Here is a 14,136-nt window from a genome sequence, read left to right on the forward strand (position 1 = left end):
TTAGTATGAGGAACACAAAATATCCAAAATACAGGCTAATTCTCTAACAATATGGCAGATACATATACTTCATCAAATGCATCACCTACTGTGTGCATACAGGCTTTATCACATTGCTGCTCCCTTAAAAACTATATGCCAATTCCTATCAAAAGCAAGAGTTCTCCCAGTGTTCCAAAGGAGCAAGTCTGTAAGAATGATATGTCGATACCCTGAAGCCTCAGAGGAGCAAATAACTGTTCTAACTCTCCCAGGACCCACTTCCTTGTCTGTGCTGCCATGGAAACAAGTCTCTTGTCCAACTCAAGTCCTCCGATAATTAGTGTTGAAAGAACATTCTTGATTTGTAAATGAACAAATCAGTCCTCTGCATCAAGGTTGTTACATGCCTCAATCTCTGAGTATCATCACATTTGACAAAACACTTCCTATTCACTCATTAATTCAAAAATTCTTACTGAGCAACTGGTATATGCACAACACTGGGGGATACTATGGAGGCCAAGGAGCACTTTTCTGACACTGTTTGATGAAAGCCTACCCCAAGCCATCTGATCAGGAAACCAGTCCCTGCCAGAGCCCAGAGGAATACTGTCTTTAACTGCCCCAGCCCAGCACCCATATGTAAGCACACACAGTACTCCTTATCTTAGTTCCCTGGCTGGATTACAGATGTAGCTACTGTTCTGATTTATTTACAAAATTTTCTAATGGACTCTATGTCATTGCCTTTCAGAACTCAGAAGAGTGTCTTTGGAAATTTATGAATACCTTGTATTAAACCTTTTTGCTCATTATTTTTGTCTCTGACCAGGTGGGGGTGGGGGAAGCACAGCTTCAGGGTAGAAGGAGTTTGCAGTCAGCTAAGGGAATTGAGGCACTTACAAAGTTGACCATATCAGAATACATTATGCACTACTAAGGACAAAAGACAGTGGAAAAACAAGAGTAGTTCCATGACAGAGCAGTTCCAGTCAAAGTGATGAGCAAAGTTTGAAGGAAGAGTGAGCTTTTAAGCAGGTTTCTGAAGATGTTTCACATATAGAGATATGAATGTGGTCTCAGCAGGGAAAACTTGGCCTAGAAATATAGATGTCTATTAAATATTAAAATGAGTGTGTGCTTAAAAAAAAGGGAACATTTACCTGCAGGATGACTATAATATGCCTCCTATTACAACTTTAGGAAAATTCTAGATAAGTGTCCCTTATATTAGCTATTAGATTACTATTTGGTTCATCTTTCTTTTATAATTTTATAATCAAACATTTTTTGTATAGCTATTTACAGAAAAAAAATATGTAATAAGAAAAAGAGCAAAACTAGTGTCACCCAAACCATATCCCTAATGAATTTTTTTAATTTTAAAGTACATGATTTGCATAAAGTATGTCTTAGAATATTCTATCTCTAAAACATGGTGCATCCTCAGTATCTAATAGTAACAGTAATGATTTCTTTAACTTTATTTTAACTTATAAAATAAACTTAACATTTTAATCCTAAACATATGCTTAGATTTAACCATGTTTTCCTCTGATATTTTTTGAAACTGTGAAACAGCGACATGTCTATACATTATTCCCTTGTTGATTATTTCCATGCATTTTTCTAATTTAATTCTATTTCAAATCATCAATACTTGATATTTTTAAGTGTTTTAGTCTTTTAATGATACCAGCTGAAAGCCTGAAAACCATTTCCTTCTCATGTGCACCTCCCGATTTGAATAGTTTGAGATTTAGAAAGGTTTCCTATTTACTCACATTTTAATGATATACATTTCTACTTCACTGGTGGAAAAGGCTGATCAGTCACAGAAAGGTCAGTTAACACTAAATAGACCCTTTCTTTATGTAATTACAAAGAATAATATCTTTGTGCTGATGGCACTGCACAGGGAGTGGGTGATGCAGAGAATTAATGTGCTGCCTTGTTGGCCCATGGGATACAGATTCCAATACAATAACCACAACTTATTCTAATTATGCAGCTTTAAAAGGTCATCAGCAAAAAGAGTTAAGGAATTATCAACTAACTTTATCATAAAGTAATAATGTACTACATAAATGCAGAAACTGGAAGAACAATACCCAGAAACTTCATTACGAAGGAGAGAAAAACTGGTCTAAGTGGTTCCATATATATAATGACACAATGGACAATATTTGAAAACTTAAAATACTTGATATTTTTCAACTTGCGATTGATGTGGTCAGGTACCCTGATCCCACCATTTATTTGTAGGAAATGATTATTTCAAAAAATTTAAAATAGTTCATTGTCACATTCATGTTATACCAGAATTTAAATATTTTGTATAAAAAATCCATTTGTTATAAAATAGTAAATGCTGATTATCTTATATGCAGAATACCCAAAGAGGTACATGAAGAAGAGAATTTCAGCTCCTCTTCCCAAACACTGTCAATTTTATCTCCAAAGTTCACATTAACAATTTGGTATAAGTCCTTCAGGGATAAAAAATTTTTAAGTAGATTTACTAGAAAGAAGAGACCATGAGCATCTCTACACACCTGATGTTGTTGTTCACATTGGGGCGCATTCTGAACTTTTCAATGTAGCTCAAGTTTAAGTATGATTTAAATATCTAAGGTAATTTTTCAAGTGATACTCATTTTGGGATGTATTCACTCTCCAAAATAACTTAATCCCAGTATGAAAACAAACAAACAAAAAAAACCCCAAAGCCTAAAATATGTACTAACTCTTTACAGAAAAAAATTAGCTTACCCCAGTTCTAGAATCTAGTTAAATTATTAGTGTGTCGCACAACAAAGTTTCAACTTGACCTCTTATTCAAGATTTATTTGGGTCATACTTATGCCTTTTTCTTCCCCCCACCCTGCCCTCATAACACGAGGAAGACTGCTGGAAAGCATTATCTTTATTTTTTTGTACCAGTATAGCAAATACTAAGGAGACATGACCAATCAATAATAACTTCAAAGATGCCCCTCCTAAAAAATAATGAGATATTGTTCATGAGCTTTTAGGTATTCTTGAAATGGATTCAATACTTTGCAGAGAGTTGTCAGAATGGTTAAGATACTAACAATCATATGCAAATGCACCTACCCCACTCCTGCCTTCTTTAGTTAAGCAGGTTTCATGTAGATGGTTCATTCCAGAAAAACAAGAGAGGTGCTCATTTTTCTACTCTGCAACTTCTATTTTCAGAGTTCTGAATTAACTTTATTTTGCCAAGCTGAGGTTTAATTTTGCAGGCAACATAGGTGTTCATTCATTTGCAGAATGGTGAAGTAAAATGTAGTGATCACCCACCATGAAAGACTGCACCAAGTGATTAGAAGAAATGGAGTAGATGAACATTATTGCAACACTGAGCCATCTTTAAAATGTAGCACTGAGTGGAGAAAATGGAAACAGAATGATAGATATTTCATAATTCAACACGTAAAGAACCAACAAGCAATTAGAATTAAAAATTAAGAAGGGAGAAAATAAGAGTTAATATTTTGAGGATATATAAGTCTATATGGCGAATAAGGGCACTCCTTTCTTAAAATGGTTAAGTGGATAAATAACTACATCTTCCAGGTTGCTCCAGGAACTTAAACTCACACACACACACACACACACACACGCTTAAAATAAGGTAAGTCAAATATCCAACAACTCTGGAAATACAGCTCTGCAATGATATGTCCTCAGGAACCCCAGGATTTATTCTATCTACTAGCCACAGGTAGAACAAATGAAGGCAAAAAGAAATCTATCAGCACAGCTAGTTACCAAATTCATGGTGGTTTCTATGTCTGCGTTTCCTCTTCCTGTTTCTTCAGTTTCTCATTTGTTTCCCTTTCCTGTTTATGCTTTTCTACCATTTTTCTCCCCTCTGTTGTCAGGTATGAACCATTCAGCCATCTCAACTGAATATTACCACTCTTCCCTCCCGAAGACACCACCTTCCCTTCCTGGGCCCTCTATTCTTTCCACATTTTTCTTCTGACATTGTGGTTTGGAAATAGAAGTGTGTCAAAAGAATTAAAAATAGGAAATATTGGATGGTTGCTCTTTTTTTTTTCCCCTACAACTTAAAATGCTTCATGAAAATCTAAGATAAAAGAGGAGAATGGTGAGATGTAGATTGTGCCATTCACTCCACGGATGTTTTCTTTTTGGTGTCGGCCACGCACTAATTTGGATAGTGGTGGTAACAGAGGATGGAGATTTTATCCTTCTGTATTAATATGACATTTCAACCTAGCAGGAAAGTACAAGAATAAAAGTGGCATTTAGAAGAATACATTTACTTAATTGGTTGGTAGTAAATACTGTGCATGTGTATTTGCATGTGATGAAATATGTAAAGACTGACATTTTCAACTTTTTTTTAATAAAACAGTCATTAGGTAAGGCACTCATAGACTTCAAGACTGTGCTGTATGTATCTCTGTACTGCCATCACTATATTTTATTACAGTTAATCACTTTGTATTAATTTACCTACTTCTGTGAACTGTTTGTGCCACATTAACTTTTGTCCTTGTGCCCAGGTACATAGTAGACCCTGAGTAAATGGCATTCAATTTAATAGATGAGAGTAACTACTTAACACTCCTGACTTCATTTTTCAGGGGGGGTATCAGGGATTGAACTCAGTGGCACTTGACCACTGAGCCACATCCCCAGCCCTATTTTATATTTTATTTAGAGACAGGGTCTCACTGAGTTGCTTAGCACCTCGCCATTGCTGAGGCTGGCTTTGAACTCACGATCTTCCTGCCTCGGCCTCTCAAGCTGCTGGGATTACAGGCATACTCCTGACTTCTTGAAGACAGAAGTACATGTACAGAGGAAATGGGTTTACTAAACAGAAATAATTTTGAGTTTTAAAAGTATGTACTTTAGCCAAGTGTTCTTAAATGAGTGACTTTTCAGAGGACTATTCAGGAATGCAATTTTGTGTGTGCATTTTTAAAAGTGTATTCTGTTGAGAAACATTTCACAATTCATGAACATAAAAACATAGGAATTTATCCATTTACATTTCAGCTGAAAAAAATAATAAGGTTTCCAGGTCTTTAAATCCTAGTTTGCAAAAGCATGTTACTGTATAATCTCTCTGTGTTGTATTCCAGTTTACTTGTAGGTTTTTCTTGGAAGACTGACAGAAATCTAAACTACCTGCTTTGCTACCTTTACACACCTTGCTAAGCTGGGTTCTTAAAACGCAGGAGATTAGCATTTCAAAAAAAGTAGTGAGAATTTCACATGAAATGAATATAGTTGATTTTTTTAAAACTCAGAGGATCTTTACAGTTGCAGATGGATGTAAATGCTCTCAGCAAAACGAGAATTGCAAATGAGACTACAAAAAGCAGTATGCAAATTACCTTATCCCAAATATTTTCGAACAAAGAAATAATTAATTTATTGCATTTTTCAATGACCTAAATATGGAGAAGTGGCCTAACTCTAAATGGAAATATACTTTATACCCTGCTTTCTCTGTGCAAAAGAAAGGTGATGCTACTCAGTTTCACAGAATTCCTTCTTCGTCCAAGGATTCAAGAAGTGCCATTCTCTACCCCTAAATCTCTGCTGATGTCAGTCTACTTTTCTCCCTTATGAAATGTTTCTTTTAACTCTTCCAAGAAAAGAAAGGAAGTGCAAACCTGAATTACATGCTACATCTACTCCAGAAACATTTACTATCACCCAGTTTCTACCTTTCTTTGATCTTAGTGTAGTCATTCGCCTATGCATAGCTCTCAACCTGTTCACATGCAATCAGGGTCTAAAATGTGTCACCATTCAAAGCAAGAAACCAATGAGCTCAATTTTGAATTTTAATATTCACACATGCTATCTGCATTTTAGGTAGCCCCCATTTCTTCCAGGCAACTGTATCATGTGAGTCCTTCACAAATTGTGCATAACTGTTAGAGCCTTCATCCCTGGAACCAGTGAATATGCTATTGTATGAAGTTAAGGGGTCTTTGCAATATGATTAAGCTTACAGTTTCTTCTAGATTATCTGAGCAGGACTATCTAATCATACAGATTTTTAACAATGGAGAATCTTTCTTACCTGTGTGAAGTTCAGAGAAATGTGAAGCAAGAAGCAAGAAAAATTTGAAATGTGACATGGACCTGAGACCCATTATCTCCCTTTCCTGGTGTTAAAGATGGAAGAAGAAAACTACAAGCCAAATAATAATAATAATAATAATAATAATAATAATGTAGATGCTCTCTAGAAGCAGGAAATGATCTTTGTTAGACTTCTGACCTACAGAGTCAAGAGATAATTTCATATGGTTTTAGCATCTAAATTTGTGGTATTTATCATGCTAGCAGTACAAAACTAATATGGTGACTCAGGTATTATGTTAGGTAGTAGAAATATAAAATTTAATTAAATATTCCATAGACCCTGACAGCTTAATGGTAGAAACAAACCAAACCAACGTTGCAGACTTTTTGCAACAAGTTATTTTAAAAACAATCTTTAAAATTATTCATTTATGCATTCATTTATTTTGCATATAACATTTGTTTTCTAATGATATGTGAAGTGACTTGTACCATGTCAATAATCACTAAAAAATCAATTCTAACATGATACAGACTATGCCATGATCTCCTAACTAAATTTGTTTATAACTGTAACATAGATTAAACCATCATCCCTCCTTGAAATAAATTATTCATTCACTTGATGAATTATTGACTACATTTTTAAGGTCTATTATTAAATTAGAAAATTTTGAGGTTTATGTTTCTCCATCATGAGTAAAATATAAACTTGCATATAAGATGAACTGGCTATTCTGCTGGTTCAAGTCTCTCCAGTTCATACCTTTTGAATGACTGACTGATTAGCTGACCTTGAAAGTAGTGTTGAAACAAAAGTGTACAGTTTGAAAGATTCTGGTTTGAATTCAACCTAGAAGTTGAAAATAAACAAAAATGTCTGATAGAAATGTTATTCGTGCCAGGGAAATTAGAAAAATCAAAAACAAAAGAGAACACAGCTAATGTGCAAGATATCCCGCTAGTTATCAAGGTCTTGCTTTCTCTCAGTGACTACTCTAAACTGACTTCTGCCAGTGTGGTAAAGCCCAGTAATGTGCTTCCTCTTCATGATAGTGGCAGTAGGGTCCAGCGTGCCCCTCTTCCAAGTGTATTTATTACAAGTAAGATTGACACAGCCCTACACTACAGCTTTTGAACAGGCTAAGAAATTATTGGGCAAATGATTTTATAAACTTCAAGAATATTAGCCAACTATTACAAATATACATATAGACAGATTGCTAGAATTTTTAGATAACTATACAGATTTTTCTGTATGTATATAATACAAGGAAAGTAAACTTGTCACAGTGGCTTAAGTCTCTGCATGACAAAACGATTAAAGATATTGTACTATGCTCTTTCAAATCCAGAATATGTATTTAAAACTCACCTTTATTCCTTTTTATTATTAAACAAAAGAAATGAACAACATTTTTATTTGATATAGATCCTTTATAAAAGATGGCAGATCTGTTTTCTATTCATTAAAATCTCTGTTAATACCACTAGATTTTTTCAAACTTTTAAAAATTGAGGTTCAGTATACATACTTAGCTATTGAAATGGATAACATTTTATGAATGAATATTCCTATATAACTACCATCGACATGAGAGTCTAGAAGAAAATATACCATCACCCTAAGGAAATTCCCCCACTTTCACTCCCTGTCAATAATTAGGCACACTCCCAAACACTGAAATTTTAATTATTTTTATACTCATATAATTCCACAGTATGTACTTTCTTGAGTCTCGCATCTTTTGTTCAAGATTCATTCTGGTAGATTCATCCTTATATTTTAGTGTGGCAGCAGTTCATTATCATCTCTCCATTTATATTCCATTGTATGAGTAAACCATAATTTATGTACTATTGAATTAACTCAGGAGCTATTACAAATAAAGCTGCTAATAACATTTTGTATACAACACTAACATATTTTGGTGTACAAGTGCTCTAATTCCTGACATCAGGAAGTAAAATCATATATGCAATATTTTCAGCTATGTTTGAATATTTAAAAATGGTTACACCAATTTACCTTCCCATCTGAGGTGTCTGAGGGTTCCTGTTGTTGTTCCTTTTTACCTAAACTTTGAAATTTTAGCTATTTAGGTAAGAGTGTAGTCACAGTATCGTAGTTTAATTTTGCATTTCCTTGATTATTATGTTGAGTGCACTTCTCTATGCTTGTTGGTCATTTGGATAGCTCTTCTGGAAGTTATTGTCAAGCTTTTTGCCACTTTTCTTAGTCAGCTTGCTTGCCTTTGTTGTTTTGTTAAGGATTACTTATTTATCATGGGTGACACTGCTTTGTTAGACACATGTATAGTAAGTGTTTTCTCCTAAGATAGGACTTGTCTTTTTATTCTTTAATGGTGTCTGTTGAGGAAAAGGAGTTCTTAATTTGGAAAGCACAGTTTATGAACTACTTGTTTTTTCATGGTGCTTGTAACTTGTACAAAGTATCTCTGGCAATTACAAAAGACATCAGATGTTCTTATGTGGTTTTCTCCAAAAACTTTATATAACTTTAATATTTACATCTATAATATAAGTGGAATTGATTTTTATTTACATTATGAAGTAGAAAGTCCAGGTTCTTTTTCAATTTTTTTTTAGATATTCAACTGATCATGTACCATTTATTAATTCAGTGCCATGTATTATGCACTATCCTTTTATACTATATTTTGGTAGCATCTTCCTGTTAATGAAGAGGTCATGTTTACATTCTGGGTCCAGTTCTGGAGTCCCTATTCTGTATTATTGTTTTCTTATCTCTGTGACCATATTACAGTTTCTTATACTGTGGCCTTACAGTAAGTCTAGACACCTGGTAACATTAGTCTGAAAGTCAACTTTATCCTTCTTTAAGGCTTTCTTCAAAACATTTTGGTCCTTTGCATTTCCTTATACACTTTAGAATAAATGCATAAATCTTCTGAAAATTCTGATTGAGATTTTAATTAGATTTCCATTACACATATAAATAAATTTGGGGAAAATTCACATCTTTAAAATTCTGAATTTCCAGCGCATAAGTTTGATAGATTATTCCATTTACTAGAAAAATCAGTTTTCTTAGAAAAATTTTATAGTTTTCTGCAGAAAATATCTGTACATTTCTTATTAGATATACACCTAGGGATGTTTAGTTATTATGTTATATTATAAATAGTATCTTTTTTTAAATTGTTATTTCCTAATTATTTATGACTACTATTTAGAAATACAATTGAGTTTTATTATGACTGCTTTTAGAATCATAATTTATCATGTTAAACAAGTTTTTTTCCTATTTCTAATTTGCTCAAAATTATCACAAATGTTTGGTGAATTTCACTAAAAATTTTCTGTATCTATGAATATCATTATTTGAGTCTTTTCTACCTTTTACTGTTAATGTGATAAATTGTTGTATTTGTTGACAATTTTTTAAGGCCAGAAATTGTTTGCTTTAGTTTTGAGTAATCAAAAATTCCACTAGCCAAATTTGACTGATGTTGGTTATGTTTTCACATTCTATTTTCATCCATGGATTATAAACAAAATTCTCATATTCTGCAACACAGTTAATATGAAGCCAGCAGTCAGATATATTGGTACTAACAGATCTCAAGTTCTTCTGTGAACTAGCTGCATAACTGCTATTCTCTATTCATAAAAATAATCAAATCAGCCCCAGATGCCTCACATGTTGTTTATAAAGATAAAATGTCTGAGTAGAAGTGAAAAAGCATAGTAACGTATCAAGAAGAATTAATGAGAAATGTAAGTGGTCAATTTTTATTGCAATGTTCATTAAAGTTCTACTTAATAATGAAATGTCCAACTTGAAACTTTCTCCCTAATACTTTTATTTTTCTTGAAAATTAAAGCAAGTTTTACATGCTAATATCTGCCCCCACAGAAACCATCCAAATTGTCAAAGCTGTCAAATGAGAAAGTTTCAAATCAATGAGACTTTCCCAAACTGTCATATTAAATAATCAAGATATTTGTTCTGACTTCACAAATTCACCATAGATACCATAAATTAACAGTGAAGTTATATTATGAGCCTAGCATTTTTACATTTTGATAAGAAAAATATCACAGTTTCTATGTGATTTTAGTCTACACATAGCTTTTTAAAATTAACTCCCTGGCCTGAGCAAGCTCATAACACACAGTATACGCACAGCCTCCTTCTTTCCTCAGACTAATCCCCGCAGGGAAGACAGACTAACCAAATTCTCTGCCCCATTTTGTTAGATAATGTCACCTGTTAAATTTCTTATTTCCAACCTTTGTGCTCCCTAAGAGTGGTATTAAATTTAGTAATGGTAAATTCAAAATAGATGCTAGATGATCATTTCCAATTTAAGCCTACTTGCTAATCATATTCAAAAGTTAGATGTCCTTAAAGTTAATTGCAAATTACTTTTTGGACTTTTCTTTCTCCTTTGTTTTCCAGCAACTCACTCCTTTTCCTTTATTAGACAGCCTGCTGATGGGGTTCCAAGGATAGACTATCTTTTTCCCCCCGAAAGGTAAAGTGAAGAGCTCAGCAGTACAAGAGCCTGTATGCACAGAGCAGAGCCGCCCTGGCTCTCCACTGAGTTTCACTTTGTTAGCTTTCATAGCCAGTTAGCTTTAATGTCGGGATCATCATAGGAATGGGGGGAGCAAGATCAGCACTTGGCCTCCAAATATCTTCCCTATTATTATCGCTCCATTGGTTTTGGTGATTATTCTATACCCTACCACGCTTACTTATAGCCAAGACAAACAGAAGATGATGGGAAAATTCCTGCATTTTCTACAGAGGGAAAACATGAAAATCAAAGGAAAATCCATGCTGATTAAGACTCACACCTATAAGCGAAATGATTTTGTGAGCCTAAGTTGACTATGGCAAATACTTGAAATTTTTACTCATAAAAAACTAAGAGTAATTTTGTACTTTTTTCCTAAATAAAAGACTTATTCTTATATGAAAATTCCTTAAAACTCAATTCTACCTAAGCATTTATTTTTAATCCCTCATGGAATATCCGAAGATAAAGGAAAACACATGCTCATTCAATATTAAAAAATCTGCTAGAGGGAAATCACAATAAAGTAAGTTATAATTTAGTTTTCTTGAACATTGAAAATTTAAGAAAATTATTTTGTGCTTTTGTGTATGTTGAATTATTTAGTGAAAATTATTAAAAATCAATTTAGCACTGGATTTATTGAAAGATATTTTTCTTTGAAGTAAATATTATTTTTGTTGGACTGTGATTTTGGTGGGAAGAGACTAATAACTTGTCTATGTTATGATATTCCTTGATAATTTTAAAATAAACTAGAACAAAACTCCTAAATAAATATCAGCTCCAAAGTAAATAATTTCTGAGGATACCAGCTTTCTCGAAATGGTCACAACAACCTAACTAGATCTCACCCAAATGAAATTCACTATCTCAAGATTCAACATCTTGGCAAAGTCTTCATCACTAATTAAAATAATAGCAATAGAAGAACATCTGCAATTACTCTGTTTAGGGTAAAATTACAAGGGCTATAAATCTCCAAGCTTCGGGGCATAATCTGATCACCAGCTGGGGTGAGAAAGAAATGTCTACCTATTGTGTAATTTTGCAAAATTAGGTACATTATATGTTTTACTCCCTCAGAAACATCTGGCACAGACATACTATTTGAGAGACTATTGGGCTACACACAAGGGACACTACTTGGTAAGCTATAGAAAATATATTTATATTTTTATATATAAATTAGGTGATATATATATAGATCATATATATATATCACCTAAAATCCAAGGCTTGCTAGAGGAATGTTTCCTCTTAATGGTATTGGTTTCAAATCCTTCCCAGGCCATTGATCAAAGGTCAATGTAAACATCAGAATATGAGAAGTTCAAAATGTTTAAATTGCATTGTTAGTCCCTTTGCCATAAAACAGAGTCGATTTTAATGCACATGATATTTAGTTGTCTCCACATTCTGTATTTAGAGTTCTCATGAAATTGTGAGTGTCATGGGAGATTGACAGAAAACTAAGAGTAGCAAATAATGGTCTAAGACAGCTCCTTGGCAACTGACTCTCAGACCAAATAGATATAAATCTGCATGAGGAAAGACGAGAAGATCCTTTCTCTCTTTTACAAGGTGGCATGAGAAGGAAGTGGGAGAAAGAGACCAGCTGTCAGGAAACATCTGCAGCACAGCCAGCATCTGCCCTGGGAACACTGTCCAGGAGGCACCCTGGTGGCCCAGATCACCACGTGTTAGTCCAAGAACATGGAGCAAGGAAATTTTAGGGGTGTAGGGATAAGGGCCCTGTAGGTGAGAAGGAGAACACAGCAATAGACTGAGATTGCACAGAGCGAACTCTGAAATGTTAAAAATGGGTAATAATCACTAAAAACTTGTTAACCAATCACTAATGATTAATAACATTTAATACTTATTGATCTGTTCCTAAGTTAAAGAAGCTTCACAAAATGAAGAAGCGGAATACAAAGCAAATAACTATTTTTTTTATGTTCAACTACATTCTATCAAATTTCTGAATCACAGACTTGACAATATGTGGACTAAATAGAACATGGCTACAGTCGTTTTAAAATTTTTTTAAATTAACTTAAATGCTTTTAGGGTAGCATCTTTCCAATTTACCCCAGTCCCTAAAATCCCTTACTTAGACTTACCTTTCTTATATCAAATATTATGCTTATGTCCACAAAAGCACTGAGGTTTACAAATATCAGTGTAATTGTATCATGTTTCAATATAGTTTTTAATATTTTGCCTAACTGCTTTATGGAAATGTACCATGCCTTTTGTTTATAAAGTTTGTTGTAAGGGAAGCCTTTGAAAAAAAAAAGCCAATTCTCAGCACCTTTTTTTCACCACTAGAATCAATGGTGGTACCAAGTTGGAATGCCTCTTTATGGCTCAAACTCTTGATTGCCAGAATGTTCTGTGAAAAACATCAAAAAAAACTTGAATTTTTTCTCAGCCACACAGTCTGCAAACTTTCAGTCACCGCTGGACAGGGCTTGTGTTTTCTCTCCATACATGTCCCTACAAGGTTCTGTGTACTTTGGCTGTCTCCCTCATGTCAGTGCTCTTTTGCTGACGGTCAGTTCCCACCTCATTATGAACCCCAAATGTTTTCCTGCAGACCTTTATACACTTTCAAGGCACTGGCGGTGCTGCATCAGAATTTCCTCTGAAAGGAATCTGCTCACAGCTGCTTTTTAGGATAAGTACATTCCAAGTAATCACAGCATAAATGATGACTGTATTGCAGAGCAGATGAATTTTTATACTTAGTGAGTTTATTTTGACTAAATTCATGTCAAATGGAAGCTTTTAAACAGAAAATATTACTGCAGAAATTTCCTAATGTTTTCTGATAGTTACTCTTTGAGGGATTGTCACATTTAGATTAGTCATCGCTGTGATTATTAGGATCTCTGTGTCATTAACCTAGATCTACCCCACAGATTCCCACTCCAAGGGTGTCTACAAAGATGAGCTCCTACAGAAGTGATTTTACCTTCCTGAACTGCAAGCTACCCCAGGGGCTTCTGGGAATGTGGAAGATTTTGGTCATAATGTGGTAGTCAAACCTACTCCAGCCTGATGCTGCCAGAGGCACCTGTTTTGGAGCCAAAAATCAAGATTCCAAAGACTAATCTAAAATCCTAACTAGGGATGAACTAAATTCATCTTGTACAGTGAAATTTAGAATAGGTAAGAGAGTGGCTCTGAATTCGTTTGGAATTGCTGCATACCAAATCACCACAAATTTAGCTGATCGAAACAACACCCATTTATCATCTCACATTTCTGTTGGTCAGAAGTCTGGACATGGCCCAGCTGTATCTCTGTATCTCTGTTCAGTGTTTGACTTGCAAGATGTCTGCAGGACAGAGTTCTCATTCAGAGACTCCACCAGAGCTATTTTCAACTTCCTGGCTCCCTCAGATTGTCGGCAGAGCTTATTTTCTTGTGGCTATATGACTGAGGTGGTTGTTTGGGGCTAGCTGTCAGATAGGCA

General features: G+C 34.3%; 1 protein-coding gene across 1 annotated transcript in view; it reads right to left on the bottom strand.

Moving 5' to 3' along the window:
* Ccdc178 (coiled-coil domain containing 178) overlaps window positions 1-14,136 on the bottom strand; it is a 394,311-nt gene that overhangs the window by 163,325 nt on the left and 216,850 nt on the right. The window lies entirely within an intron of this gene.

This window comes from Marmota monax, unplaced genomic scaffold, assembly GCF_021218885.2.
Source record: "Marmota monax isolate L192 unplaced genomic scaffold, Marmota_monax_Labrador192_F-V1.1 WCK01_AAM20220418_F8-fsc00031, whole genome shotgun sequence".
NCBI lineage: Eukaryota > Metazoa > Chordata > Mammalia > Rodentia > Sciuridae > Marmota > Marmota monax.